The sequence below is a fragment of the Neodiprion lecontei genome, chromosome 7, assembly GCF_021901455.1.
Source record: "Neodiprion lecontei isolate iyNeoLeco1 chromosome 7, iyNeoLeco1.1, whole genome shotgun sequence".
Taxonomy (NCBI): Eukaryota; Metazoa; Arthropoda; class Insecta; order Hymenoptera; family Diprionidae; genus Neodiprion; species Neodiprion lecontei.
The window spans coordinates 24,133,956-24,151,489 of record NC_060266.1 but is presented as its reverse complement, the minus strand read 5'-3'; the positions used below and the strand labels follow the sequence as shown (position 1 = coordinate 24,151,489).

Below are 17,534 nucleotides of genomic sequence, written 5' to 3'. Positions count from 1 at the left end.
GCCTCAGGATAATGCGAATATGACGGATCTTTGTCGCAGGAATGATACGTTATAGGGAACGCCGAAAACTCCATATCTATGTATATGTTATGACTGTACATAGAAAACTCCGAAGCCCATCATCTTCGAGCTGCCGAACATTTTCGAATATCATTTATATGCAAACTTACATATCGGCTCGCGGCCTCGCTCTGGGCTCGACGTATCGCCAAAAATTCTATTTCCGATATTCATCCGGGTTTTAAATAAAGGAAAGAACAGCTTAAGGGGGGATGAAAAAATAAAATCTAGACACTCGATCCGCTCGACAGTTAACCGCTACTACGAACAATCCAAGTCTTTCACCGCTGCCGCCTCACTCGTTCTACGGATGAGTTGACAGGCAAGAAAAGCAAATGAAATTGTTTGACACTTGTTCGATTTTATCCCGAAAAACCTTTCGCGACAATTGCTTCAGCTCCGACGTTCCATTTCCATCGTTTTCAAGTAGGAGGGGGAGGGGGAGTCAGTGACAGACGGTGAAATTTCGCGCCTACTCGAAACAAAAAGAATCCCGTAAATCTTGAAACCCAGATAACGAGCCTTCGCTATTTTTTCCGAACTGACATTCATCCCCCGCGATGAAATTATAAACCCTTCAAACCGCAGCCGCGAAATACTTTCCGAGACTGCTCCGGTACAGGATGCTCTTGGTTTTTTTTTTTTTTTCAATAATCTCCCGTGTTCTCTTTGCTCCACTGATGGTCGGAAAAATCCCTCTGTGCCGTTTTCTTCCGTCGAAATCTCGAGACTGACGGCCCGCCGAGGATTAGCTCGCGTTTTCCTCGAAGAACGAGTCGGGCAGAAGAACTTATAGACGTCCGAAGAAACGCTAGCCGGAGGTGCATTCGTGCGCCAAATAGAGAGGCGCGATGCGAAGCGTGCAATCATCTCCCACTTCGCTTCAGTCGCCTGGCTCTTTGCACAAAGCGAGGCTTTGATCTCATCCTGGGTATGTTTACAATTCCCACTTGTTTCACCAAAGCGCGTCTTCGCCAACTTCCGGTGTTCCGCTTCCGTCCGTCACCGGGATTTCGAAATATTCCGACATAATCCTCGCCCGAAAGCTCGTTAGCTTCGACTCCTTTTTCGCATTTACATTCCGGCGAAAGCCGTTTCGCAGCTTGGAAGAATCTACGGCGGTCGGAATTATTGCTCCGTACTCCGTCTATCGGGGTGAACCTTTCAGCCCGCGAACTGCAAGTCTCTTATGCTTCCCGGCTTGTAGCTTTGACTATATATAAAAGTTTAACCCGACTTTTCTCTCTCGCCGGCGAGTCGGTTGATGGACTCGGAACGACTTCCCCAACTCGCGGTCTTAATCTTTTCAAACTTATATAAATATCGCCGGGGGAGAGATTTCCGCATCGTTCGCCAGATTTTTTTTATTATCATTTTACTCTAGTCAAATCCCGGTTTAGGATAATTTCACCGTTACGAAATTACGAAGTCTTTTAACGCTCTTCCACGACGAAAAATTTACGAGAAACGCGGAGTTCCGCGACATTTCTACGTACCTCTGCTTGGAAAAATAATGTTCGAAAAAGCGTGCAAAGCAGGATGAAATTTACCCGGAAAATGCGGAGCGTGGGATCGATAGGGATTTGGAAAATCTTACTTCCATCTTTCAGGGCTGCAACGACACGATCTTGCTTCTAGCCTCCTCTCTTCCTCACTCTTATATTTCCTCCTCGCGAGGCGTATATCTATATGTTTTTAAGCGCCATGCCAGTTCCTCCGAAGACGAGAAGAAGAGCCCCGGAGCATATAGCTAATTCCTCCTTGTTCGCGCGAAAAATAGAGGTTCTATTCGCCGATATTTTTCCTCGGAAAAAGAAGGGGCATGTCGAGAGGAGAACTGGAAGCTCTAAGTCTTTCCTCCGTCGGACGGAATTCCGAGCCGTATAAGGTCCTCGGTATCTCGATTATCGAGAGCCGGTTTGGAAACCGAAATTGTTTTGACGTTAATCAAACTGCGGTGAGCTAGAACGAAAGAGAGAGAGAGAGAGAGAGAGAGTGAGTGTGTGTGGAAGTGAGGGAGTAAGTCGAGGTGTAGGTGCGTATGAATTCAATTTTCGCATACCTGCCCTGAAGATGTCGTATCGTAAAAGTTTATGTACACCCGAATTCGGGCTGCCCCCCATCCCCAGATTTCAACTAACCATCGCGAACGATACTCGCTCTCCCCGCGGGATGCCGTAAAATATTTTATTTACCACCCGTCTTATACGGGAGGTTAAAGGGTCGTTTTTTCACCTTCGGGATCGGAAAGAGTGGAAAGCAGGTGTGAGAGAATAGGGAAAAACGTGAGAGACTACTTTCGTTATTCGTAAACAAATATTTCAAGATTCTTGCCGTTACCCACTCGCTGTTCATTACCCTCAGAGCCTAGAATCGAAGGCGGCACGAGCCGAGAAATAAAGGGAAACACGATTTTTCGAAACAAAGGCTCCAATTAGTTTTTCAATTAGCAACGAACCGTTAAATTAAACCTCCCGATCTCGAGCCATGGTTCTGATTCTCCCGTAATATAACGACGAAGTAGGATATATTCTTCCGTCGAGGGTGAACTCTCGAAGTAGCTGCCGGGCCGTTTTCACCCCCGGTATTCGGGAATCAATAGCGAAACATCTGTGGCGGTGGTTGCGACGGCAAAGACGTTTCGGGTTCGGCTTCGAGAACCCGGAGCTCACCATCCTGCCGCAAAACGCCAACCTCGCTGATCGTCCAGAGGACGAGGAAAATTAGCAACAAGCTAACCAGCCGGCGCCTCGCCTGCAGGCCAACTTCTGTACCGGCAAATGCTCCGTAAAGCCGACTACGGTTCCGCCGTTGGAATCATTTTCCCGGACTTTAGCCATCGGCAAAAGTCACGTCCTGATCGAGTTGCCATTATCGGGTCCATTCTCCATTATCTCGCAAGCAAGGTATCCCAGGTCGATCTCTACGATTTCATTTCTTTTGTAATGTGATATGTTATGGTAGACTAAAGACTGAATAACACGTAGTGTTTTTTATCTACCATTAAAGACTTTGAGGGGGATGAAACCACCCTCCAAACCAAAGAATGTCAAAATTACAGTTTTCGTTTCTCGTTACAAGAAAACTTTTCCGGTTGGATTGGTTATTAAAGATATTACGTTCATGTCGGTGAAACTGCCAAATCGTCCTTTGACATGCCTTACTTTGGCGGGTGGGTCGCCTAGTTTTTAGTCTGCTGTAACATATTACAAAAGAAATGAAATCGGAGAGATCGACCTGGGTCACCTTCCTTGTCAGAAGCCTGTGCATCATGGGATGTAACTTGTAACGAATTTCTCATCATATCTGAACGAAGCACAAAGGAGGCCTTGTCGCGATGCTTGGAAATTGACCGGGTCCATTCATCTCGCGACGGGATCCGAGTCCGAGAAGCGAAAGGGCCGATCCATTTACGATCCGCAGAAACGCGAGTGTTGCATCGACGCTTCGTTTCTACGATTGTCTTCTATATATCTGCAATGCTTCCATCCTGTTCCTCCTCCTCCTGTTCTTCTTATTTCTCTCTTACATGTTTTCCTCCATTTTTTTCCGTCTCAGAGATCGTGATCGTAGGCGCGTCGTGCCAATTTTCGTTCCGCGAAACATCTGCGCGAGTTGTGTAAAATTTTTTGGAAAGAATGGAGAACCCGGACGTTCTCGAAAAGTCGGGTTTTATCGGAGGTAGGTAGGTAGGTAGGTAGGTAGGTAGGTAGGTACCTTCATTTTCACCCTCTCGCTTTCTCTGCAGATCGTATAGAAAGCCTTTTGCGCTGAGACATGTCATTTTCAAAATTAAGCCAATATAATCCACCCTGTATACGTGTATACTAGATACAGAGATTTCTATGTACCCAACCACCTATACATCACTAACGCTGCTGGTTAAAGTCGAGTGGAGCAAAGTTTTGGACAAAAGGTTGTTACTCTCCCTCGACTGACAATAGATCCCGCCCACGTTAAAGCTAGCGCTTCCACGGCAAAGGGGGAGAGGGACGAAGGCCCTAACAGCCCCCGATTTCCCCCAAAAGACAACTTCTTCAAACGGGCGTTGACGTACCCTTCCAACTTCGGCCATACTTTACACCCATAGAAAATCCACGCTGTCTCGCTTGTATAATTACATACGAATTTTAATTTGTCATTTTATTTTTCATCGAAATATGAAAAAAATCTATCGCTTCTACGATTTGTTTCACTCTGTTCAATTGGGATTCTCTTTGGTACCGGTTCTCCTCCTTTTTTTTCTTCATCCCCGTTTTCGTGGTATTGAAAGTTCTATTGCATCGCAGTTGAAATCGTCGTGAATACTGCAGGTTTTATACCGATATAACTGGTATCGGTATTTCCAACCACTCGTTATATCAGAGTGCAAAATCAAAACGTTGGGTGACGGTCAACGAGAGGTCGCCTTGCCCGTTTCATGGTTCACTTCCGGTACTCGTCCCTCGTTTTTCCCTCCTTCCATAGTTTTTATTAAATCGTTAATCCTATCGGGACTCGTGATCGTTCACTGTTTGGCTAGTTTCAATTTTTCTAAATATCACAGATTTACCTATCAACCGAAGCGATTGCGCGAAGCGGAAGCTTGCAACCGGGCCGTTGAGCAAGCGTTAATTTGGCGAGCCATTGTTGTCGTAAGTTGGTGAAAATTGAAAGCTTATCGCGCCCTAGCCTCGGTCCCTTTAAACTTGAACTTCAAACTTCCTTCTCATTCTCTCCCACGTCACCCGTTTCTCTTGTTCTTGATTCTTCCTCTTCTCGAAATAAAAAAAAAAAAGTTATAATAATGCGCTATCGGCTATCTCTCTCTCTCTTCCTCTTCATCGTTATCTCTTTGCAAATAGGCAGCATGACGAAGGCAAGTTGCGTTTAATATTAATTGCATATTAAGAACGAACTAGCTAAGCGCGAGCTGGTTGTGCCGCAATTCATTACTATTTATCAAGGTGATTAAAACCCACCACCACCCCCGGAGCTATTGTGGTGTCGCTACTGTTCGCATTTGTATACCCCGTTATAGCTACGGTTGTGAACCACCTGTGTACCGGCTTGCAGCGCAAACTCGCCGCTGCTACGTGCCTAAAAAATTGCGGCTTAGCGAATTTTAAACTATCCCCTGTTCTTGGTAGTTTGGCAAAAATCACGGAAACTTCTCGGATGATTCAAGCCAAGGATTTTTTCCCCCTTTTGTCCGTTTGTTTCATTCGTTCATTTAAGTTTTCAACTCGATGATAAGATAACAGATTAACTCTCCCTCTTCTTCTTTTCGAGATGAAAAATTGTGACGAAAACGGTTTAACGATTAATATCTCGAGGGATGGATTGTTTCATTTTTCATGTTCAGCGTATTGATTCTTATAAACCAACTGAAATTTTCCAGTAATTCGGATTCGATTCTTCCATTCAATTTCTGACTTTTCATTCTTATAATCGGCTTTCGCACAAATTATCCTGCGATTTTGGATCTTGCGTCTCTCGTACATCGAGAGTACGCGGTTACACACGCATTTCGAGTGATTTAAAATTCACGTAAAATATTATCATGCGGCAGGTACTTAACGTTTTATCGGCTTACACGTATGTGTGTGCGTTCACCTGCTTAGCCTCTATGACACGAGGCAAGGCAGGGATAGTGTCCTGTGGGAAATCTAACCGATGATGACAAATCTATATAGAAATTCCGACGATAAGCCAGAAGTTGTTATTATTTCATTTCTGACGTCTTTCACTATTATATTTCAACCGAACCCCCGTTTTCCGTTTTCATTGTACTTTTTTCCCCGTTCGTATTCTTGTTGTTGTTGTTGTTATTAATATTATTATTATTATCGTCATTATTTATTGACGAGTTCGTAACCGTTCTTATAATTGTTTCGCGAACTTCGAACTCTTTGGTTTTTCCTGAAACCTGTAGAGGCGTGCAAAAGGAACGAAACCATCCTTAAGGTGAAACAAAGAAAATGGTATAACAGTAACGATAATAATAATTATATAATATTTCTTTCACCCCGTGACCGAGGAGTTGAGCTGGTAACCAATTATAAAATTTACGGTCGAAAAATGCCCTAGGGAAATTAGTCGAGAAGCAAAAGAGAGAGAAAAAGAAAAAACGAGAAAAAAAAAGAAAGAAAAAAAGAATCACAGGGAAAGGTTACAAATTTTAAATAATAAAACGAATTACGTTTATTGTGTAGGGCAGGCTGTGCACTGTCATTTCTACCCCTTGAGTCGCATGTGATATGAAAAGTTAACCGGGGTAACCCGACGCGATGATGTATAATCGTTGTGTGAACAACACGGTATAAAATTTCCCCGCTGGAACGCGATAGTTTTGCTTCTTTTCTGTTTTGTTTTTTTTTTTTTTTTCTAAAATTAATTAATTTTTTTCATTCCTCCTTCTGTTGACTTTTCACTTTCATCTTCTTCCCTTCTAATTCTCTTGCGCACGCTTGTGATAAAAGTTCTTATATCTCTGCCGCTCCTGACGTTCACCTACGTAGGGGCTTTTGTAAACGACGAAATGACGTGCTTTTCAGCTTTCAATTTCAATTGTTTGTTTATTCGAAGATAACGAAGTTTGCCGTCAAGTTATTTCAAGCATAAAATATTTAGGGAATTCTACGTCGTCGGGGAATTGACTTTCGCTTGCGGCATCCAAAGCCCTGGATAAAGGATATATTATTCCCTGGGCATTCGAAAATTCTTTTATATTCGAAACCGACGACTACGACTCTCGGAAATTGAGGCCCAGCATCGTAGCCCGAATTTTCACCCCCCCCCACCCAAAAAAAAAAAAAACGCTCAAACAATTTCGGAGACGGAGTGAACAAAAGTTAAATTATTTTTTCTTTATTCTTCATTTCGTTATTCTCTCGAGAAAAGAAAACACTCAGTCGAGAATTGACGCGTGAAAGAATCGCGCAAGAACTACTGTGAATAGTTAATTAACTTAAACGCTGGGCGAAGTAAAAACTCGACGAAAGAGAAACGATGCGTCTTTCAAAAGTGGCAAGTATCTTACTTACAATTAGTCTACGTTCTGTGAGATTGCCTAGAGAGCGTGAAGGAGAAAGAGAGAGAGAGAGAGAGAGAAAAACGCCACGCTAGCTCTTGAGAGAAATGAGAAAACGGCGAATAGCGAAAAAAAAAAAAAAGAAAATAAAATAGAAAAACGGCCAAGGGTGAAGGATGAAAATTGTAGCTGTGGCACTTATCAAGTTGGGATGGAGATTTTTCAACCGTCACGCTGCAGCTGTACCTACTTGCCGGACTTTGTCCGGTAGTGCAGCTCAGAGCTGACCTGGTCAACTCCTTTTCTGCAAACTCCATGATTTATCGGGTACCATCTTTTATTCCCCGAGTCTCGGGGTATTAAATTGTGGCATAAAACCGGCGGTTTTATACCCTCGAAGCCGCCAGCCTTTTTCCTCCTCCTCCTCCGACACCGCCGCCTTACGGACTCGGTTTTCGGAAATCGCGCGCGTCATTCGGCAGACCGGCTAATAATTTAGTGCCAAAGTTATTACTCCAACTCGGTGTTATATGCGTGGGGGGATGACGTATATCCGGACCTAGCAAGAAACCGTCATCGAAATAGAGCGCGCGGCAAACTGGAACTAACGCTCCGTATCGCCGGCAAATCCTTCTGATACGGGATTGACACTAACCCCCTTTACTCACCCCTGCTCGATCATACGATTCCTACTCATACTCGATACCCTCGTAAAACTAGATCCGGTTTCGAGATTCTGATACCCGCAGAGTACCGGTTATTAGAGAAAAATATATATATATTCCTCGGTAAAGTCTCTCGCGTCTCCGTCATCATCACTGTCAAGATTTTCTATCCACGCCGCTAATCACACTCTGATTACTTCCGGTACTAGGGTGGTCATTAAACGGGTCGTTTTTGAATTTATACCGGCTCAAGCCTCAAATCAGCTTCAGACAATTTAAAAATAATTCCCTAATTTTTTTCAGAACTTGAACTCAGCTCTAACCCCTGCTCCAAAAAGGTGGGTTCCATTTAACTTTTTTAGGGGCAAATCAAATCTACCCACCGAATTTAGGTGAAATTTGATATAGGATGGTTTTTTGGGTTGCTGATTACATATGTGAACTCAAAGTTTAAAAATTCAAAGTGGCGCGTAATCCTAAAAGTCATTTAATTTCGATAAAACTCGGTACTCGGGGGTTTTCGTGGTCGCTGATTACGAATCTAAACTCGAAATTACAAAATTGAAAATGGTGGATGCGATATGGGAATATTGAGTGACTTTTGGGGTTTTGGTTCACCTTGTAGGATCCGACACTTTGAATTTTCAAATTTTTGAGGTCAGTTTCACAATCAGCGATCGAAAAAACCGCTCCATACCAAATTTCATCCAACTCCGTTCGATAGATCTGATGTGCACCTGAAAGGGTTGAATTAGGAAATCAACCTTTTTGCGGGCACGGGTTAGAGTTGAGATAAAAATCTGAAAGAATCAGCGAATTATTTTTCAATCATTCCCTTTCAAGGATCACCCTAATTCCAATCTCAATAACTCATTTGCAATACGTTTGAATCTTGTTAGCTGTTGAAATAAAAATTACCCACTGAATAGAAATTCCAAGGTATAAAATAAAATGGAGTAGTAAAACCCACTATAGCTATATTCTTACGCAGGCTTGATGCAATGAGAATGCACCGTTCGCATGCATAACATGGGACAAAAGTTGGGTGCACCGACTAGTTGTATATTACATGTACAGGGTATGTACTCCTAGGGGTATGTATAAGGCGGGAATTCCGGGTGGATAAACGTTGCCTATACCCTGTCGGCAATGAAATCGGTGCCAATTTATACCCCGCATTCGTCGTTACAAATTGAATAACTTTGTTACACGTACACGGGGATTTTTGGCCTTATATTTGTTCATGTGTGAGTGCCTGAATGCTCTCCATAAATCTGGGCCAATCGTTGCTTTCAGCTATCGATCGTGATATTCAGAAGGCAGTAGTGCTCCACGCAGCAAGCGTATCGACGATGCAGCTTACGCCGTACAGTCTAACGAAAAAATTACTAAAAACGTGTACGCGTTCAAAGTGAACACGCAACGTGAAGCTCGTTAACCCTTCGTTGGACATTTTCTTTTTTGTATACATCGTTGGCCATTGTATACAAATTCAGCCAAGCGCCAATTTTATCAGTGTACTGCTTGAGAACTACTCGATGATAACTAACGCGGATTCGTACACACACTTTTTGTACCTCAAAGTTTTATTTAGGGAGGGGTCATAGGCCATGCCCATTGGCCACTTCTGAGATGTCGACACAGCAGAAAGTCAATATGGACGAATTCGTATACGTTGGACAACGAAGGGTTAAGAACGAAAACTTTTTTGCGAACCCTGACGAGGATGGACACAAAAATAGGATCCTAGCCCGCGACCTGAGACTGTCAACGAGGTTAATTACGGGCATTTCCGGGTCTCTCCGAATCCCCTGGTCCTCGTCGTCGTTAGTAGGAGCTGGGCAATTCGGTTAGGTGGCAACAACCACGTCGTCGCGCATGGACAACGGAACGGAATGGCATGGAACAAATTATTCAACCGGATTTTCAACCGGCTACCTACCTTACAACCCATCCTCACTTCGGGAATTAATTTATCCTGCAGGAGATAGCACGCGGCTGAAACGTACCATTTTGCCTTGGTTGTGGTAGTGGTGGGGGATCCAACGACCACCGGAACTCCCTGGTCCACCGATGATATTTACGATCCGTACCTGGAGCGCGGCTCTTCCAGGCCTCCTGCCTTCCTGTGTAACCAAGGAGTAAATCGTCCGAGTCGAGGAAACAATTCAGCCTATACTCTCTGACTCTACCGTTACTCTAATTCCCGTTTCATTTGCAGGGAATGCGGGGCGAATTGTTACACGTTGACGATTATTCACGCTAATATTGTCGACATCGTAGACCATTTCGTCGTACGTGTCGCTTAGCGATCGGCGTTGTGGAAATCAAAAACACGAGTATTGCACTCTACGTGTGATCCTCCATCCGAACCTTATGACAACGAATGAGACGAAATGTTCTGTGAAACGATAGAGTCTGAGGTCTACGAAACCCGTTGTACGAATATCGAATGATCGATGATTTTAATATCATGTGTGAAGACAAGTAGCGTCTTCCGCGTCAGAATTTCCGAGTTGTTAATCCTTCACGTATCAAACGTTGTCCGAGAAGGGTCTTCCGTAGTGTGTTTGCCATGCGCGGAGGAGCGAACGCTGAACAAGCCAGGATGAATATTACACATACGTGTATGTTTACAAAGTCTCGTTGGACTTTGTGAGATTTTCTTCATTTACTAATTGTGCGCGACGGTGGGTGTGATAAAAGCGTCGTGAGCTGTAAGAGGAGGAGGAGGAAGAGTTGGGTATGAGAAATAATTTTCTTGACCCCGATTCAGCCCGCGCGCATACCTGTACGTACCTACAACGTACGTACCTGCCTCGTACCATGTTCGTGGACGTGGATTCTGAGGGTGAAAAACAAGCCCCGAGACGTAATCCAGAATTTGAACGCGTTGCTCATTGTTTGACGTAATGACACTCCTCGTCTCAGAACTGGGAACGGAGGAAAGAAAAAGGCCGGAGGGAGGGCGAAGTATAACGCTAATGGAATATGCACCGACGCGAGGTCCCGGATTTATAATCACGCGCGTCGGTCTTAGTCACTAATTAAAAATCCCACCCACTACTGACCCACTGTACCTGCCGTCGTCATCGTTGTCGTAGTTGCGCCGAACGGGCGGAGCCGCAAGCCCGTTCCTTTTGTCGGATAGAAGAGGAGGCGGAATGAAGTATCCGGAAGGCCTCGACACTCTGGACTCTGGGTTCAGGGGTCAGGAGGTTAGTGGTCTAGCCCCAGGCTACTTTTCGCGGTTGCTGTACAGTATCCTATTTTGTTTTACCCGGTCTTCACGCGTTGTTTTTCTATGCCGCTCTTCTCTTCTCACCAGGCGGGTATCCCAGGTCGATCTCTCCGATTTCATTCCTTTCGTAATATGTTACAGTGGACTAAAAACTAAGCGACATGTATCTTTTTTTATCTGCCATTTTGAGGGGGCGAAACCACCCTCCAAGGTAAGGAATGTCAGGGGTGATTAGGCAGTCGTTTTTTTTCCAGTTGAGAAAATGACAGTTTTCATTTCTGTTTATGAGAAAACTTTTCCAGTTGGATTGGTTGAAAAATATTATGTTCTTGTGGGTGAAAGTGCCAAATCATCCGCTGACGTGTATTACTTTGGAGAGTGGTTTCGCACCCTTAAAGTGTTTAATGACAGATGAAAAAAAGATACGTGTCGCTTAGTTTTTAATCTACTACAACATATTGCCAAAGAAATGAAATCGAAGAGATCGACCTCGGATACCTTGCTTGTCAGTTCTACCCATATTTATCTTCGAATAAAATTAGTCCGTCTACTCGTTGACGACGACATCAAACCGCGGTGCGAAGTGCCGGACGGATCGGCGCGAGGCGCGACGTCTCGATTGTCTCTTTATTGCTCGTGACGGGGGTTCGTGTCATATTATAGACGACGCCTGTGTGCCTCGATTCGATTTCTATTAATGAACTCCGCGGGATGATGATGCTGACGACGACGATGATGATAATGATAATGATGATGATGACGATGATGATGACGATGATGATGATGATGTCGGCGTAGCATAGCGTCGTTGCGCGCCTCGTAACTTCACGCACTCCCAGCTGTCGAAGGGTCAGAGACAATGATGTAGCTCCAATCAATGAGCAAATGGTTCATCAACCGCGAATAGAGAAAGCTGTTATCTTGATAATGAGGGAACGTTACCCTCACGCGTGGTATTCATTATCGGCCAACGTCCAAACAGGATCGCGTTGTTTAACAGAATTTGTTGCGTCCGACCCGCAGATCGTTATTGTCAGGCTTGGACAATCGGAAACCCCCAAACGCGATTCACTCGTCCAAAATTCTGCCTACCTTTGTTCAACAATATTGTTTAATAGCTGCGCTTCAAACCTCGTCATTCTAATGTTTGGTGACACGTTCGTCGGGCAGTTGGCGGGTATCCTATTATTTTATGCCGCGCCACCTGCAACACTTCATCCTCTGTCGTTCATCCCTGCATCCCAGGCAAATTGTCGACGATGCCGAAGTGATGTCGTGATCCAATTCCCATCAACCCCGCGACCTGGATGCCATACCCGACGACCATTACTATCGCTCGTAAAAGATTTTGTGGTTCGTATCAAATTCTACCGACACAGGTACAATTTGAGACGGTGTTTTTTTTGTTTTTTTTATTTTTCCTTACTTCTTCTTCGTTTCCTTTTCGGGGTCTGAAGTAGATGGTGAGAATGAAAGAGTGAAAGAGAAAGAGAGAGAGAGAGAGAAAAAAGTTTCATGATGAAATGCAAAATGAAGAGAATTTTTTTTAACGTAATCAGATATTTTTCTATACTTTTTTATGGGTATCTAAGATGCCGTTAGCTTGGTTAAAAGTATAGAGCGCCTTCGTGATTTCCGGTCTTTAGACTACTAAAATTTCTCTTATTTTTCCTGCTTTCCAAATCACCGCAGCATTGCGGTCTTACATCTTCGTCGATGATAAGAAGGATACTTACAGTTATTTCTTTTCTAATCGTCTTGTTTACGTCTTGTCTCAGTAGCAGTGGTTGTCTGCCTTGACGTTAATGGAAAAGCATTTCTTCCTCTATCTGAATCTCAAGGATGCCTTGTCTCGTTGTAAAAGAGAAAATGAAAAATCCTTGCGATGAAATGAAAACAAAAAAAAAAAACAGAAATAAAAAATAAAAGAAAACCGGAAAAGAGGTGAAGAGATGAGAATTCCACCGCGATAAGTATAGAAGCGTCGAGTGTTTGCCACTGGGGCGAGTAATAATCTTTCGGTTTCCTCGTATACTTCGGTTTCACATTTTTTATTTTTTTTATTTATTTTACACCACTTGGAAATATGCGACGATGATAATAACTATAATACCAATTTTCTGTCGGAAAAAGAAAAGTAAAATAAACAAGAATGAGAGAGGGAATCGGGAGAACGGGATTGATTAATTCTCAAAGCTGAACAATTTTTCGCTCTTCAATTTATGACGTAACTAGTAGCAGTTCCTCGGCATTTTGCATTCTCTGGTTCCCTTCATGCAGCGGAAGTGTGACACGTGCAGTTCTATTTTCAGGCGCCAACATCGATCGGTTACTAAATTATTTCTATAGGCGCCAACTTGACTTACCTGTTTCCACTCCGTGATGACGACTGACCTAAATATATCCCGCAGGACAGGTAGACAGCCGGGGAAAAATTTACTCCTTCTAAAAGACTTGAGAATATACCGCACATAACTGTACGTGTATACCTTGTTATATACCTGACAACGTCGCTTGCACTCAATTCGTCTCTCTTCTCTATCTGTATCAACGTCAAGACCGTGCAGCTTCACAATTCAGCTCTGTTCCATTATCGGATCAATCAAACATCGACGAATTTAATCAGCTCTGAACGGATAATGCATTAGGGTGGTTCATTTTTTTACTTTTCTTTTTTAAGCCACCACTCGAAGAATTTGTGATAAATACTGAAAAAAAATGTCGTAAAACTTCGAAGAGGTAGGAAAATACTTAGAGGTCGCTACCAATTATTGAAATATTTTTTATTTATTTTTATATGCGCACTTTACGGACTTATATATATATATATATATAATTGAACCACGATAAAAAACAATTAAACTTATATATATAAAGATAAGTCCATAAGGTGTATACATAAACATAAATAAAAAATATTTCAATAATTGATAGCAACATCTAAATATCTTCCTAGTCCCTCCTGGTCTTATGACGATTTTTTTCTCAGTATGTGTCGCAATTAAGAAGGACGTTCTCTTTTTTCTCAATGCTCACACACTTCGCATTTTCAGCGTCTTTTTGTTCGATCAGTATTATTATCCACAAAGTCAGCTGCATGGCTCGCGCGATGTTATTCTTAGAGGCAGATTAAAAGCTTTTGCGAGTCACGTTGCACATGGCTCGTTGCGCATCTGTGACCCCTCGCTTGAAATTTTAATTGCGTTGCGAAAGGTACCAATTTCGTATCTCATGTATAAACCACGAGCAGAGTTATAAGATACTTGAGGAATTTATTCTTCTCCTTTTGTCAGGAATAACTCAGTCGAAGGATCGATTCTGTCAAAGTTTCCTCCTCCGTTGAAGGAGATACAAGTTCCTCTTCTGAACGGTTGCACACACCTTCTATAATCTCTGAGAGGATTCAAATCGGACGAGAGGAATAAGGTAGAGAAGTAAAAAATAAAAAAAGAAAGAAAAATAAAAAAAAAAACCTCGAGACGATCCTACGACACGAGGATTTTTGACCCAGTTTACCGGTGTAGAAACTGGATGGCAAACCGGGTAGGTATCATCGATAGCCAATACGGTCCAGAATATGGCTCTTTTGTTAGCTCGGTGACTAACGTCGATGACAGAAACCTTCCCTCGATATCCAAGCCAAAGATTTTCTCCAGTCAACCGTAACGTTCGAATGGGTGGGACGAGCGTCTGAAACTCCCCGAGCGAACATGACGCGTACATCTATCGCATTTCCCGAAGGATGAATATACCGAATGTATACACACTCCGTTATCGCCCAGGACCATGCGCTTAAGATTGACTGGTTGTGTTCACTGAGCCATGTAATTATAAACATACCGTCGATACTTTTATTAAACGTGTACGTTACGTATACGCCGCGGCCGTGTAGAGAGATGTAATGGGATTTGCACCGCGAGACTTCACGAAAGACGAGGATCTTGATATCCTTTTTCTCCTTCCCGGGAAGTCAAACTTCTCCTGGCATTTCGCCACGTGTGAAGAAACACCGACGCAAGTGGTACTCGTTGGGCGCAAGTCTCTCTCTCTCCCTGGATCTTCGGATTCCCGCAGGTAGTTTTCGGCTCACATTTACCGATCCTGCCACTGTCACGGACGACGAAAGTAATCTGATAAGATAAACTTTTCGATATACCGTTGAAACTTTTCCGACGCGCGCAGAGGGAGACAAGAGGAACGAACACCTTCGCTTCGTTGGGTGTTGGAGGAAGGAGGAACCTGACGGAAAATGAAAGTTTTCTCGTCGTTCGATTGAGAAGCTAGAGGGAAAAAAAATACCCTTTCTTTACTTTAAGTCTGAGAGGGACGCTACAGTCACCGTTACCAAGTCTTTGGCGATCGCTTGGACCAGGTGATTCAAAGACTAATCTGACTTCAGCGTTCTGATATCACAGGTCTGGAAAAAAAATATCCGAGCTAAACGGGAGTTTCACACTAAATGAAACTGCAAACACAAGTTCCAGAAGAAACCTGACGTGATGGAATTTTTGAAGTTCCTTTCCCGGTTTAAGTGAGTAAAAATTCATAAGAAACAGTACAAAAAAACCTTGTGCGGTTTTTTGGTTGGGTATTTGAAATCGAAAGCGTTGTTTGGCACCTTTGACGGTCGACTCTTTCGGGTAAGCTCGAGGAATGAAGACGCGGAATAAGGTGATACTGGAAGAACAAACTAGCGAAGGAGGAGAATAAGTGGTTAAGTGATTTGCCATACGGCACAGAAAACAAACGAGGTGGAATCGCGGCTTTGCGCGTGTACGTATGCGTGGGTTTTCCACGAGGTGCAGGGAGAATTCGTAGGAAACCAATAAGTCTAATGGAACCCGGTCGTCGTCGGTCCCGTTTACTCCTGAGAATATCCCGGCAAATGTAAGTCGAATCAAACGCAAACGACCGGCGAACGTTTTCGCTCCGTATAATTTACGACGAGCCAACCAAATGTTTTCGGTCACTCCTTATTCTATGCCGCCTTTTTTCTTCCCCTTCTCATCCCTCCTCTATTCTCACTCTACAACGATTCGGGACGACGGTAGTAGTACAAGAAGAGTTCTGCGCACAGATACCGATGCCGACATTCTACCGACACTTTAGACGCTTCACAGCTCAGACACAAACCCTTTTTTCCGATGATCGATAAAGTCAACCAGAGTGAGGATAACCTCTACCGGAAAAAAGGGTTTGTGCCTGAGCTGTAAAGCGGCTAAAATGTCGGTAAAATATAGGTAACGGGATCTGTAAGCAAAATTAAGTAGTATAAAAACAACTGTTTCTCACCACCATCAGATGGTGACACTAAGAAAGTCCAGTTTTCTGGGTAGACTGTTAGTTTCAACCAACTGTTTAATGTAACTTGGTAAACGGAAAGGAATTCATTTTTACCAGTTTCGTTGTTATTATACCAGCCTCTTTTTTTCATTTCGTAACATTCCTTCGAAACATTCGGGGTTGATATAATATCCATCGAGTCTTTATCGGTTCGTGCATATATTAAGAAAGTTTTAATTCTTCCCCGGAGTAAATTACCCTCCACACGAAGGTGATATATTATTCAGAATTTATTCTCGATAAACCGAGAAGAAAATCTTTGCTTTACCTTAAGTCACCGAAGAACACCGGTTGTGATTCGGCAATATTTGTTCCAGGATGTTTTAGGTAACCCCGATGGTATTTGTTAGCCCGATAGCGATCTCGGTGTATTTCGCAAGGCGAGAACAACGAACGCCATTTGCGTTTGTTACTTTGGGTGCAAACGTGCCGTAGATACAGAAACTGCCGAGCCTTTGACTGCTGTTGCGAAGCAGATAGCGGTTGTTATCTCGATACACCCTCCCTCCCCTACGAAAAACGGTTTTGTTACACCCCAGGTTTGCAGGATGTTTGCGATTGAAGGAAAAAAAATGTTCGCAAAACCTAAACTCGTACTTCTCGAACGTGACTCTGTGCTCGAAGGTTAATTGCGAAACATTTCTGCCAAGGTATAAACATGCAAGAACCGAAAAAGATGAAAAAAGAGACGGAGTTGGCGAGAATGAAAAATAACGAACGCGCCGAGTCATTTTCATCGGTTTTCGTACTTCTAGCCGCTAATCTACCGACTGCTTCTGCTGCTGTTAGTTTAACGAGGTGAAAACCAAGCCCTGCGGTATCTCCTACCCTCGGTACAGATTTTTAAACCACATGTTCGCTGGCTTAACTGATTTCTTTTTTATCGCCAAAAGTTGGACCGCCGCCAGAGGGAATCCGGTGATTCCGATAGCAACGAATTGAACTACTGGCTCGATAGGAATCGGTCTTTTGTTACTGCTGCTCGTACACTCGGTACACACTCAACAACGCGAAAAATATCTCGTCCGAAATTTTTTTCAAATTTTTTTTTCTCGTTTTTTAAAGTTTCAATTTTTCTCCCGATTGAAAATCGGTGCATCCAGGTGTTTCCTCGCTCACACCGTAACTAGCACTGCTTCCTGATATTTCGCATGTCAGGTTTAGAAATGTCGAGGCTTACGAGTTCGGCGGAAGATCGATGCCAAAAATAAAG

General features: G+C 43.4%; 2 protein-coding genes across 12 annotated transcripts in view; both read left to right on the top strand.

Annotated features, from left to right (window-relative positions):
• The window catches only part of LOC107224485 (dystrophin, isoforms A/C/F/G/H), a 325,712-nt gene that overhangs the window by 159,341 nt on the left and 148,837 nt on the right, over nt 1–17,534 (top strand). The gene's annotated exons all lie outside the window — the stretch shown is intronic.
• The window catches only part of LOC107224567 (sialidase), a 44,746-nt gene that overhangs the window by 3,326 nt on the left and 23,886 nt on the right, over nt 1–17,534 (top strand). The window lies entirely within an intron of this gene.